Raw genomic sequence first — 14347 nt, 5'->3', positions numbered from 1 at the left:
ACCAGGAGTGAACGGTGCAACTCAGACAGTTTCATCTTTCCCGACAAATAAGGTGTCTGTCTTTTGAATATCTCTACGGCTCACGGGAGAGGTCCAGCTAATTGCACCAACATTTTGAAAAGTAATAACAATGACTAAATTCAATGCAAGATTCAGGAACATCTGTTTAGAATCCTTTCCACAGCAGCAAAGAAAGACGACTATATTTATTAAGGCCACTCATGCTTAAATTCACTGTTTGTCCTTTAAAAATGCAGATTTTTATCTCTCACTTGCATACACGTGGAAGAGTTTCTTCCATGGACGGAAACAATGGATCAATACAAGAGCTGCACATGTTTGCCAGACTTGGTCATGAGTTTTATGAAGTTATAACACTTTAATTTTTTTTTTTTCATCTTCAGAGGAAGCAGTAGGAGTTTAATTCTCCTTAGTACCATGTCACTATATGTAAAAGACCTCAAAATTTGGTCTCTTTCCCTGGCATGTGCTTTAAATAAGGACTCTGTACCCACAAACATGTTGTGTAGAGCTATATACAGATACACAGCTTTTGTGATTCTTTCTCACTCGTCAATGTTTTCATGTTTGATGCTGAAAATGCTTTGGAATCCATGTTGGAGACATTTTTTTAAAAATTGAGAAATGACCCTTCGTTTACAGAAGATCTACGCTCACACTGTTTGCACAGCATTTGGACCTTGAAATGCGAATGAGTCCCAGCTTCTTCATGGAGACCTGCGCGTACGGGAACAGTAAGAGTCTGAGGCCCAGCCACACCCCAGGCGCGGGGATGCAGGGAATGCGGGGACTAGGAATATGCAGGCGCCTCAGGCTTTTGCCACTCTCCAGCACAGAAACAGGGTAGGGAAAACTATGAGTGATCAATTTAGATGTGCCACGCATTGTCAGAGACACACACTACGTTCTCATAAGGCGATTTCTTGGCAAGTATTAGTGGTTTAAAAAATTGATTTCAGTTCCAACCTGGCCCAGAGGTAACTACTGGTTACACCATCAGAATGTGGTTCTTCGAACAGCAGGTTAAAGAAACAGAGGAGGGTAAAGGCTCGCCATTTTTGGTGTTTTGGTTTCTTTGTCAAACGCTTCTCGCACAAACACTGCCAACACCACTCACTCACTCACAGAATTCACACTTTTTGATAATCTAATGCATTAGGAATGACCACGTAGACTGAACTGGCAGGAAAACTGGAGATGAAGCTCGTTGTCCAACAGAAGCTGAATCCATAGTTAAAATCCCATAGAGTTCAAATGTATCCAATGAAGTTGAAGGAACATAAGTAAAATGTTATCAAATAACAACATTCAGGAGAGATGATAAAAATTTTAAATGCCCAAATTCTGACCAAAAAAAAAAAAAACACCAAAAAACAAAGGAGGACTATCCTTTCTGTCCTGATGCACAACTTCCTTTCCAGCGTATGAGATGACATGAGATGATGGAGAAAATACCAGGTAGAACAGAATCGTGCTCATGATGGGAGTGAGACTCCTCTTCAGCCCTGATGAGCCTTCCGGGTGGTGACGGACGGTGACTTGAGCCGCGAGGCAATAGATTATCAGGATATTGCTGCAGAGCTGCGTTTTCCCTTTAGTCAGCCCTTCTGGTAGCTGCAACAAGAAAGCACGCCGTTTAGCATCCCTGGGACTGGCAGTGATGTTGGGGACAGTCCTCACGGAGGCTCCCCACCCCCCACCCCGGCCCGGCTCCCTGCCACTCTCTATGGTTGGGGTTCTTCGGGACTGGCGAAGGGAGAAGGTTGCAATGAGGAGGAAATATGCAGGAGGGATAAAGTGAACAGAAAGTTAAATTATGTCCTGCAAACACATCTGGGAAGGAGCCTCTTTCGACATATGTCACATATAGGTCTCGGATGTCTCCTGAGATGCAAAAGAAATTGAAAGGAAATATGCCAAAATGTTCCAGGGATTATTTCAATGGGATCAAATTATGTGTCGATTTCTCTCTCTCCACACTTTTCTACAATGAGTATGGTTTTTCAGCTATTTTTATTTAACTTGACTTTATAGAGATTAGAGAGTTAAAGGGTCAAGCCCAGCCAGGCGTGGCTTGGCGGTTGAGGGTCAACCTAGGATCCAGGAGACCTCGGTTCGACTCCCGTTCGGGGCACATGCCCGGGTTGCAGGCTCTGTCCCCAGGCGGGGGAGTGCAGGAGGCAGCCGATCAATGACTCTCATCATTGATGTTTCTCTCTCTTTCTCTCCCTCTCCCTTCCTCTCTCTGAAATCAATAAAGATATATTTTAAAAATAAAGAAATAAAAAACAATGCTTATGTAATAAGTAAGAATAATCCTTTAAAAAAAAATTTAAAAAGATGGTCAAGACACCAGAAAACTCACATTTGCTTACAAACCACGTGCAACAATTTGAAAGAATACTGGGCCCAGTAGCTCTGCATCTAAGCATATACCCAGGAGAATGGAAAACAGGGACACGAGCAGGTACACCAATGTTCAGAGCAGCATCATTCGCAATAACCGAAAGGGAAGAACAACTTCCAAGTGTCCATCACAGACGGATGGATAAACCGAAAGTGGAATATACACGCCACCGAATACTGTTCAGCCCTAAGAGGAAGTGGAGTTCTGACACATGCTATAACACGCATGAACCTTGAAGACACGCTAGAATGAAATATACCGGGCACCAAAGGACAAAGATTGCATGATTCTACTTTCATGAAATATCCAAAAAGTCATAGATGCAGAAAATAGATGAGAGGTCCCCAGGGGCTCCAGTGGAGGGGGAATGAGGAGTTATTGCTGAGTGGGTACAGAATTTCTCTTTGGGGTAATAAAGATACACTGGAAATGGATAGCAGTGTTGGTTGTACAAATCTGCATATATACTTTATGCTATTGACTTGTACACTTTAAATTGGTTAAAATTGTCATTTTAATGTGTATTATACCACAATAAAAGCATATTTTAGAAAAGAATACTGGCATCCCCCTAAATAGAGCAGAATGAAACAAAGCTGGCTTTCATCCCCCATCCGAAGGCCTGTGCATAAGCTTAAACCTAACCCTAAATGCCGCCTCCGTGCAAGTGACAGTTCATGCCCCGGGCGCAGGTATCTGGAGAGCCTCTCTTTTCTCACTGTCCCCGGGAGAGGCCCAGAGCGTGGAACACAAGTGCAGCCCGGGAAGAGACGGTGCGGGGAAGCAGAGAGGACCATCCCACATGCACCCTTCGGAGGACGGCTTTCTTCCCCGCCGATGCTCAGCTTTGTGTGCCTGCATCATTATCATTCACATATGGCCTTTGAATGCTTCGGGAGTTTCCGGGCATATGGCAATAGTGCAGCTATCTGGGGAATATGGCGGGGAGGGGAAAGATCAAACACACGCACACACTCACACACGTGTGAGCCATTTTTTATAGGCGGCCTGAGCTGTCTGATTTGCTGGTGGATGCGCAGCACTTCTCAGGCCACAAAGACTAATGAGCGCGCCAAGGATCCCGGGGTCCGCCCAGGTAGGCCGTTACCCCCAGCCATCGTTAAACGGTGCTAATGAAGTATGCGGCTTGGATGAACTCTGCTAATTCAGACTCTGAGGAGTTTGGTGTAACCCTTCTGGTTAAGAAACTTGAATCGGGGCTAAAAAAAAAAAAAAAAAAAAAAAAATGACTTTTGCAGAGCCAGAAAGGGAGGGAGTTCCTAGAGCAGATCATATTACTCATTCTGGCACATAAAGTCTCTGCAAACCCCGTATGAAAATTGTAAGTCAGAGCACGCCTTCTGCTCCGTGAGCTGTGCATAGCTCTAATTCTTTTGTGCATTAAGCATTTCTTAACTATCCTTTTAAAAGGCTGACCGATATATTAAAAGGGCACATGATTAAAAGGTAAAGGGAAACCCAAAGTAGTACTAAAATGCACTGGTCCTATTTTGCAGACAGGGAAACGAGTGAAAAATAATTACTGCAAATGTCCCATGTCCTTGATGTTTTTCCAAGATAAAGTAGCAAAGAACAATCATTTATTCAGTTGAGAGAAAGGTGTCCAGCTGGGAAACAGGTCACAAGGCAGGATGCAGCAACAACTGCAGTGCACTGTTCTGGGGTCAGGTTTGTGCTGCGGGAAAGAGAAGTCTCAAAGAGTGTTGCCGCTCCTTCCACCAGACAATCCCTTGGCCAGGAGGCCTAAACGGATTTGAGAGAAAAAGCTCCAGTGGCATCGCCAGCAGTTGGACATGCAGTTGATCCCTTGTCGAGGGGCAAACATGCATATGCTTTAGAAAAATTAAAAAAGGAATCCTGGTTTTCCACAATGAGGCGATCTGGGCAGCCACCCACCATGAGATGATCTCCGGCCAGACCTTCCTCACCTGAACAGTCCCAGCAGGCCCAGCCTGTCCCCACGTATCTTCTCTTACCGCACCCAGCCAGCAGGGCTGTTTCAATAATGACACCTACTTCATCTTGCATTCCACATTTACAGCCCTCACTTACAGTCCCATGGCCCTCGGGATGAAGGATGGACTCCTGAGCAAGCGGGACGGGCCCCACCTGGCCCCTCTCTCTCCAGCTCCACCCCTGCTGATCTTGCTCTGCGGTCCTAACTCTTCCTTTTCTCCTCACTTCACAATCTTTCCTTTCTGTCTGAGGTGCACTTACACCAACCCTCACCCGACTGAGTCTGACTTATTCGTCAGTGTCAGTCTCGGTTTAGATGTCACATCTCCCCTAGAAGCCTTTGCCAACCCTCCTGAGCTTAGGATGTGGCACAGGAAGTCTCACATACTGCACTGTCCCCTTCTAATGACTTGTCTAGACTTGTATTGTCCAATAGGACAGCCACTGGCCACATGCAGCTACTCAGCACTTGGAATCTGGCTAGTCCAAATTGAGATGTACTGTAAATGTAAAATACAAGTCAGATTTTAAAGATTTAATATGAAATAAGTTTTTATACTGATTTTGAATGAATATAAATCAATATGTCAAATTTTAGATTAGTATGAATATAATTTTTACGTGGATTTCATGTTAAAATGCCATTTTGGATGTACTGGATCAAATTAAATATATGATTATAATTAATTTTACCTCTTTCTTATTACTCTTTTTAATGTGGCTGTAGTTTTGTAGCTCAAAACTACAGATGTGACTTGCATTATATTTCTATTGAGCAACACTGGTCTAGGGTCACTTGCTCAGTTAGCATCCCCTGGGCCTTGCACAGTTCATGAAACGGAACAAATTGATTCCCTCCTTCACTCCCCAGGTATTAGAGAGCACCTAGACTAGGCAGAATCCTAAAGTCACCCTCCCCCCCGCAGATTTCCTGCTCTTATCTCTGGCATCTGGACTGTGAACATCTCATACCACAATCATGCCACCTGACACATGTAAGTAAGGCTATAATCACTTGACTAAATTATTTGAAACACTAGAAGGACATGCTATGCTGAGACGGAGGGAGCCACGGGGCAAGGACCAGAGCGTGTACTGTGGGGTCGGAGGGCAGCTCTCAGCTGGCAGCCAGCGAGGAAACAGCACCTCAGTCCCACCACCACAAGGAACTGAGTTCTGCCAACAGTGTGAATGAGTTTGGGGCTGGGTGCTTCCTGTAGCCTCCAGGTTAAAGTTCACCTGGCTGACACCTTGACTTTTACCTTATGAGACGACGGAGACAACCCAGGGAGCCTGACTGGTTTTCTGACCTACAGACTGTCAGATAATCAATGGGTGTTGTTTTAAGCCAACAATTTTGTGGTGATTTGTTGTGTGTGCAGCAGTGAAAACTTAACATAGCTCCTCTCTGTGTCAGGTAACGGGCATGGTGCCAGGGATATAATGGTAACAAAGAAAGACAAAATCTATGCCCTCATGGAATGAGTATTTTCAGGAAGAAGACAGACAACAAACAGATTCACAAATAAATAAAAGAACGACTAAGGATGCTTAGGATTTAGTTAATGACTACATGACAATTACAAGGTAGATACCTATTTTATTACATGGAAAGATATCCACAATTTTTTCAGTGAAAAGTGCAGATTATAATTCTACATGTGTAACTCGATCTCGTTTTTGCATCAACACACATGTAAACATAAACACTTGCAAGAGTATGTACCAGGATATTGTTAATAATTATCTCTGGTGGTGTTTTAAAATTTTCTTTAGAATTTTGTTGTTGTTGCACCGTTTGGCTATTTTAAACCAAAGAATGTGTAACTGGTGTCACAATAAAATAGAAAGCTATTTCCATTGTGAAAGTTCTTGACTCAGTTCTTGGGAAGGGAACCCTGCAGTTGGTGTGGGGGGTGGGGGGCTTGTGGGGGTGGGGGGCGGGCCGAGCACAGCAGCGAGATTCCGCCCCAGGACCAGCGCCCCCAGGAGAGCAGGCTATAAATGTGTGGTGTCTCACAAATATGCCTTCAGACTGTTTTTCTTTGGAATAAAGACACCTGCCCGATTACGGCTTTCTTCTCCTGGCCTTTCAGTAGTGATTTGCAGAAACAGGCTGGGAGAAAGGGGTCTTTGGTAAACACGGAGGGGTTAAAGGGGAAACTGTTTAATAACAGTAGTAAAACGCAGGCTATTTTTGACATCTGGGTTAATGTCCATTACGCTCCATGTGCTTTCCAAATGTGTGCAGCGTGCCCCCAGGTACAAAAACAGACACCCATTCACCACGGCTTTGGATGCCCCGACGCTGCACATGGTGCCCACATAAAAGCGAGCCCCTGATAGGCTAATTAACGGGGTCCGAAGAGGCGAGCCCTCCTTCTGGGGGCAGCGGGCCCTGTGCAGAACAACTCCACTAAGTGACTCCACTCACAGGAAAACCCAATAGAGTCGTTTCTGCTCCAAAAAAAAAAAAAAAGAGAAAAAATTCTATAACTACATCTGTGTTATTACTTAACATCTTTTAAAACGGGCCGGAATGGGTTTCCCATTTTCCTCATGAAGATTTATTTATTATTGTTGTGATCAAAGTGGCAACAAATTATGTTAAATCATTTAATTTTCTTGATAGGAGCAACCACCTTGAAGCCATAATTCAAAAATATGAGTGGAGAGCAACATTTTACCTTGTGAGTGGCCTCCTACAGCTCCACGGGGCAATAAAATGTAACACTTCAGAGCCCAAAGGTTTGGGGGCGGGCGGCCCAGCAAAGCCAGGCTCGGAATTGCAAACTGCTGTTTGGGATGAGAGCTTGAGGGCCGGCAACTGAGCGACTCCAGGCTTCATCTTTGATTTCTGTCTGCTGGTGCAACTACCCACAGTATTTATTTTATTTATTTAAATTTTATTGATTGATTCTAGAGGGAGAGGAAGGGGGATGGGGGGAGAGAGAGAGAGAGACAGAGAGAATTTGTTGTTCCCGACTGGAGATCGAACCCATAACTGGCATATTGGGACGATGCTCTAACCCACACTGCCAGAGCCACAGTATTTTAAATCAGATGGATTCAGATGTGTCCATAAATATGGCACACACTGCTGAGTGCTCTTAGGATTTATTTTTGCCATTAATACTGCGGTCAGAATTATTCATGGCTAACGTTTGGTGTATGCTCTCTGCCGCGGCGCTCAGGGTTCCTTCCCTAAGCCTCGGTCTTTTGTGTTCCATTGTCCTAATTTTAGAAGCTCTTCATAACACCTTTAATTAATATTTTTACTTAAAAAAAAATCTTTTCTAAAAACTGAAATTTCCCTTGTAAGAAAGATTTACTTAATACCATAATGGTGCCAGTATTTGCCGACTAGACATTCTAATAATTGCATAGCTATTGAAATGAAAGTGCTTGCCCACCTCACACCTCAAACTACCCGCTGTGGACCGGCAGCACCCTGCCAGCCCCTGGCCCTGCCTCGGAGACCGTCCCCCTCTCCAGCAGGCAGCGCCCGAGTCAGCTGGGCTTGCACAGAATCCATACTCGGGCCGCCAGCCACCACCAGCACCACCTCAGGAGACGTTTCAGGCTCAGCGATAGGGGCCAGGCTCATCTTTTCCAGGACAGACGGCACAGAAGTAAAAATCAGAAGCCTGCCACTCAACATCAGGGTTAGGTATTCTATGCAACTTTTAAAACATTGGTTGAGATGAAATGTACTTTTAGTTGTAATTTTTTCTTAAAATCACACCTTCTTTAGCCTGAGAGGCTGCCCATAAGCCAAAGGTCTTTGTCACTCTTCTCCTGGGTTTCTCTGTCTTGGTCTTGTGGGCATTTGGGGCTGGATAGTCTTTGCTGTGGGTGCTGTCCTGGGCATTATAGGATGGTTACCAGCATCCCTGGTCTCTGCCCATTAGATGCCCGTAGCACCACCCCCTCGCCCAATCATGACAAAAAATGTCCCCAAATATTGCCAAATATCCCCTCGGGGACAAAATCACACCCAATTGAGAGCCATTGTTCTAATTTTTTTTTTTGTATTTAATTGGTTGACTGTGCTGTTTTAAATATAATCATGTTTTAATAAGATGTATTTGCATACATGCATCTACCAACCTATACAAGATATAAATAATTTGCAGACATAAAGCTCGATTTCTCGGCTGCCATCATATTATTTCAGACACGGCTGCAGAGATTTAAACGTCCTGTGGAAATAGGTACAACCTAAGCAATAAAAATAATAAAAATGTACAACGTATCTAACATAAAATAGAAATGCCACAATCCTGAGATAGCAAGACACCTAAGACACTTGCTGAGCTAAGTGAAAAGGTAAAATCTAGTTTAAATTTATAGCATTCCTTCAGTGTCCCTCCAGGAGTTTGGCATTTTGCCAGGGTTCCTTGTTAAAAATTTGTTAAACGTGTTTGGCATTAATGCAAACACAAAGTGGTCATTTGTTACAAATTCTATTGGAATGCATTCATTTAAGGCAATGAAGTAGTTACTAGAAAAGAAAAAAAATGTTCATTAAGTACATTTTAAAAATACAATGATGTATGCAGTGTGTAACTGTGGCGCCCTCGTGGCTATATAAATCGCTGACAGAATAACCACACATTGTGTTTGGTTTGAAATTGGAATCTTTTAAACATAACTGATAGAACAAAAACTGGTTTTGTTTGTTGTCAAAACCGATGTTAGTCTTTCTTTTCTGAACTAGTTAAAATAACCAAAAGTTTGGCATACAATTTCTAACATCTCAAATCAGTGAAACGTGTAGGTTAAAATAATGCTTTGGGAATCTTTGGGGGTGCTGCGAATGACATGGGAGACAGGGCTGATTCAACAAACAGAACACCCTCGCCCCAGAAAGGGGAAAAAGCCCAAGTCATCAGGGAGAACCCCCGGAGAACCCCACCCAGGGGGGCCCTTACCTCCGCGCCCTCATCTGTTGTCTCAGGTTATTTGGTTACCTGCAGAGGGAAAACCACCTGCTTTCATCATGCAGACAATGGATCCTATGAGCCAACACCCCAAGCCCGGTGCATAGAACTTCCACCTCCTGGGCCCACCCTGAACTGTCCACACAGAGGAATTACTGCTGAGTAATGGTGACTCCTCGGCTCCCTGACCCAACGATTCCGCCCCTCTTCGGGAGAGAGGGGCTATTTGACATTCTAGGACATTTTGCCCGGCAACATAGCTTCCTATTGATGTTTAACGTGGACTGTGTCATCTCAGGGCCCCTAAATGCTTGCTAAGAGCTGATCCTCAAGGTGAGCAGAAAACTCACACTTCACAAGACTACACGGAAATTAACTCACATCTTTCTTCCTACCCCTCCCATCCAATTCAGACACACTTATTGCCCTGAGAGTGTCACAAGCCCAAATTCCCATGACCCCTGAACCTCTCTTTAGGTTGGCCTCCTTTGCTATCTGAGGTTGGTATTACCCAGGCTGCCCATGAAGGGGGTGGATCCAGGATTTCTGGGTCCCAAGCTCCTGAAACATTCTCTAGTTCAAGGGTAGAAGCATTCTCTAGTCAAACTTAGACCAAACCTAGCATCCTGCATGTGGCCTGGAGAAGTTCACCTTTCCCTTCACAAACACCAGACAGAACCAAGAAGCAAGAAGTCGGAGAACAGGGAGAAAAGACTTATCTCCAGAAGCAACATGATACAAAGGTAAGAAACACACCTGAGTATTACAGAGCACATCTTGGTTCTATACTAAAAGCACAGTGGGTCCTCTTTTAGAAAAGTAATACACAGATAGTTGACTGTTTCAAACTTGCCAAAGCATACGACCACTTGAACACATCACTGGGTCTCTGCCCCGGTCTTGGAAAAGGTCTGTATACTTGAGGGGCTTGGAGTTTCAGCCCCATTAGCTTCATGATAAACCCTGTCTGCCTGAAATTAAAGCTGATTTTTGAGACAGCACTTTCAAGTTCAAATGAGAAAAAAGTAAAACCTTTTTTTAATTCCCTTACTGGAAACAATTCAATGTTAGGGTGAGCTTGCCAAAGGAGCAGAGACGCCTCTCTGGCCTGGGCGCTAAGAAAGCTGTCCTGTGCAAGAAGGAGATTCCCCTCCTGGAAAAAGGGGCTGGCCAGGCATTTTGGAGAACATGAAACACGGAGGGACAATTTGATATCTCAAGTTTGCCCACCAGAAGTGACTCAGATGACAAGTGTTTACAACAGGATCTTCATAGAGCCAATAATGGCAATTAGTCCGCATGATCCGAAGGCTCCCTTCCCGCCTTGCTGGGGTGGAATGCCATTTACTCTTGGGCCAGGGACTAATTAGGGGTCTCTTTTGAAGATCAAGGTTTTGCGATCCCTGCTTCTTAATAACATGGTTTGCCTGTCGGCCACCTGGGTCCAGGCGAGACCTCCCTTTCCCCCTCCCCAAACAACAGGCACTGCCTTAGGCCAGGAGCAAGTGTGGGCAGGAAAGCACACATCCAGGCGGGTGAGCAATTTAACCCCTTCACCACCAACATCCCGAAACCCGGTGCTTGACTTGGCTGCCTAGACATGGAGGCAGTTCGCCTGGTCTCTCAGGCAGGGCTGAAGGCCTGGGAGAAATGCAAAGAAGCCACCGTCAAGGTGCAAACGCCAGGCAGCTGCTTTCTCCTAAGGGAAGAGCAGCAGGAAGCCTCCACGCTTCCAGACCAGTGGCAAGTCAAGGGGCTCTTTGCGTTTGCTTCGCCTTGGGCCATTTCCAGAACAATCTTTAAGAGTGAGTAGCTAAAGCCAGCTGCAGGCAGAGTGGGGGACAGTCAAGTGCACCTTCCTGAGCCCTAATCTACCTGTCATCAGACCAAGAGGCTCAGGTGGCGGCCTCCGTGGACCTCTCGTCAGGGCCCCGTGGCCTTGCTGTAGGAGGCTGGGCTGGCTGCTCTGCTCTTTAAGGCATGGTGGGGGAGAGGCCAAAACAGCAGGAAAAGTAAGCTGCAAAGAATTAAAGTTGTAACAACTTGGGCAAAGTACAAACAGCCAGCGAGGTTGGTCCTTCGGTTGTTGACACACTCTGGCCTGGGTCGGTTGTGGTCACTAAACCCATTAGCGTTCCGATGTGGCAACAGCTAATGCAGCAAGTTCAATGTGTTTTTGTTTAATTTCTAAATGCTGGGTGCGCGCCGGCAATGATGGCCGCTGAAGGCAGGCAACCTCACTGCCATAAACACAGTCATCATTGTCAGCAATCTGAAAATCATTTTTTAAACTATTTATTTTTGGCAGATAGGGGCTGAATGGAGTTTTGCATTTGATTAACTGTGCTTTAATTTCAACATGCTTCAAACTTTTTTGTGTTTTCTAAGCAACCACCAAATCAGTTTCCTGCAACAGAAGGAGCTAGCCCGCTCGGAGGAGGAGACTCCTTCGGTAGATGGAAAGGTGAAAGGAAAATGTATAAATACAGGCGAGCAACCAGCTCAGTGACGTCAGGCTTCTTAGAGATATTCAGGGTCTCTGAGCCCTGTGAGCCCCAATTCACACTCACCCGAAAATAAGAAAAATGAAAAAAGCTACCTCATTTTGGTCTGTAGAGCTGGATGTGAAATGGGTTCTTAAAAGGGACACAAAGGCAAATTCAGTTTGGGGTTTATATTGTCTCAAGCTATGTTTTTGCAAACAGAATCAATCCTTCTTCCCTCCCTCCCTCCCTCCTTTCCTCCCTCCCTCTCTTCCTCTGCCCCACCCACAATTTTTAAAGCATCTTCCAGGAACCATAATAAGTACTGGGGACGTGGTTGAATGAGACGGACACTGGCCCTGACCTCACGGAATACATGTCCAGTGAGCATGTAGGACATTACATTCAGCAAATAATTAAACTGCCCATGTGATTAATTCATTAGAATTGTGGTAAGTACCAAGGAGAAGAAAGACCCGTCAGCATTCACTGAGCACAGGCTCTTTTGTCTCATGGCATCCAGTCCTTACACTCTGAAGAGGTTGCTATTATTAACCCATTATTCCACTCCAGAACCAGGCACAGAGAGGTCAAGTTACACACTCAGAGTCACACGGCTAGTACGTGGTGGGGCCAGGGTGTGATCCCCACACACTGAGATATCAAATCTCCAGCCCACAGTAACACATCAGGACGCTGACCTGGTCTGACAAGAGGGTTGGAAAGAGTTTCCAAGGAAGTGGTATCTCTGATGGTGTACATATGCCTCCAGGAAGAGGACCTCCCCTCCCCCCATCTTCTTGCACAGTGCTAATTGAAGACTAGGTCTGAGGATTTCTGTGCATTCCTAGAGTTTCGTCCAGACTCTCTCCTTTCAAATGGATTTTTAGTCTGTGCTTTGTGTCTTTCATCATGAGCTCACCTACAGCCTCCTTCAAAAGCCTCCACTTCAGAGTATCAAGGCACATGGGTCCTCCTTCCCCTCCAAGAGTTTGCATCGTGGTCGTCCAGCTTCATGGTATTTGGGATGATTAATCACTTTTAAATATGAAAAAAATTAACATGTCTGAAGCATCTTCTCCACTGTCAAATGTTTCGCTTTAACATAGGTCCAGAATGTCTCCTTTTCCCAGTGATTCCAAAGCAATACATTTTCTGTTGAAAATTCAACTGCAGAAATCCCATCCAGAAGCCCCAAGCAATATATCTTAACATCTTAATTTCATTTAGGAGGAATGCAGTGATTGATCACATATCATTCTGAGATTGAGTGAACTATCTGGAGGATTCCAATCTATTGCTTCTCTCCAACTGATGGGATATTCACATGTCTTCTGGCTGCATGAGGCCTTTGGGGTCTAAGTTGTCATTGAAAGAGTGGGATGCTAAAAAGATTATTGGGGGGGGGTCTGCTTTTACCTGAAAAGTGTAACTCCAATGCTTGACTTGCTCAAAATCAGAGCCTCCCCCAGTGATGACCAGGATGTCTGCTGCTGAGTTACCCCCCCCCCCGCCCCCCGGCTCCTTCATCCCTGCACATGGAATCTTGCAATTCTGCCCTATCCTTTCTTAGGTAACCTGGAAAGGCCTGGGGAAAAGGCTTGACATGAAATCTACTTGGCTTTTCATCTGGGAGATTTCCAATTAACCTAAAGCTGTTTTGTCAAAACGAAATTTTTACTGCAATATAAACAAAATGACACCTTTCTGGGACACCTGGGCCAGGCCATTGGCGTTGTAGCTGCCATTTTGGGTTCCATAGAGGTTATCGTTATAATCTCTTCTTGTTGGGTAGGGTTGCTTGGTCAGCAGCAAAATTGGCCAGAACCCTACAGAACAAGATTGTTGGCGTGCCTACGATTCCACTGATCTTGTGATAGACAGGTGGTTGGGAGCAGGAAACAAAACATGGTCCTCAAATCCAAGTATGTGTTCCATAATGGCAGATCCCAACTAAGAACCTAGGCTGTGTTTTACAAGGTTAGGTTTTAAGAAACACACACGGAACAAGATGCCTCCCATCTTCAATCAATCTCTGCAAACATGCCTAGAGATTTTCCAGGAAGCCCACTGGCCAACGAGCCACCTCAAAGGGACACAATGATGTCCCCTTCAAAGAATGAGGAGTTTGAGAAAAGCAGAGATTATTTCTGAGGGAGTCTAAGGCCAGTCACATTTGCACAGTTTACACTTAAATTCCATGCTAAAGTCTGTACTTTTAGGTCTACACGAAGCACAAGGCCCCCCATTCCATCTCCAGCTCCTGCTTAGGGAGATGAGTGAACTCAGCAGTCTTCCTGGGGAATGATGGGCTCCATGTGACTGAGAGAGTAACAATGGAACTAGGACGTGACAAAGTGGACACCCGAGGCATGACATCAGTAGGTTCCGGGGGCTCCCTGGGAGCCACTTCCAAAGCCCAATTCAGGAGGACTCCCTATTTCTCTAGCAGTCCCTTTGTGACCCAGGATGCACCAGCAGTCTCCGCTTTGCTGCAAAGGACTTCCTTAGGATCC

At 45.1% G+C, this 14347-nt stretch overlaps 1 protein-coding gene and 1 long non-coding RNA gene across 2 annotated transcripts in view; one reads left to right on the top strand and one right to left on the bottom strand.

The window, feature by feature from the left end:
• Positions 1–402: 402 nt before the first annotated feature.
• ERC2 (ELKS/RAB6-interacting/CAST family member 2) overlaps positions 403–14347 on the bottom strand; it is an 809820-nt gene continuing 795875 nt past the window's right edge. Inside the window, exon 20 of the mRNA XM_081160189.1 lies at positions 403–1635. The gene's annotated coding sequence lies outside the window, so the exon portion shown is untranslated. The remainder of the gene's footprint in view (positions 1636–14347) is intronic.
• LOC308567955 overlaps positions 9629–14347 on the top strand; it is a 44194-nt gene continuing 39475 nt past the window's right edge. Inside the window, exon 1 of the long non-coding RNA XR_014000413.1 lies at positions 9629–10091. This is a non-coding gene — a long non-coding RNA (uncharacterized lncRNA). The remainder of the gene's footprint in view (positions 10092–14347) is intronic.

This window comes from Miniopterus schreibersii (genome assembly GCF_964146895.1).
Source record: "Miniopterus schreibersii genome assembly, chromosome: 15".
Lineage (NCBI taxonomy): Eukaryota > Metazoa > Chordata > Mammalia > Chiroptera > Miniopteridae > Miniopterus > Miniopterus schreibersii.
The sequence above is the reverse complement of the archived record's forward strand: the minus strand, read 5'-3'. Positions and strand labels throughout refer to the sequence as shown.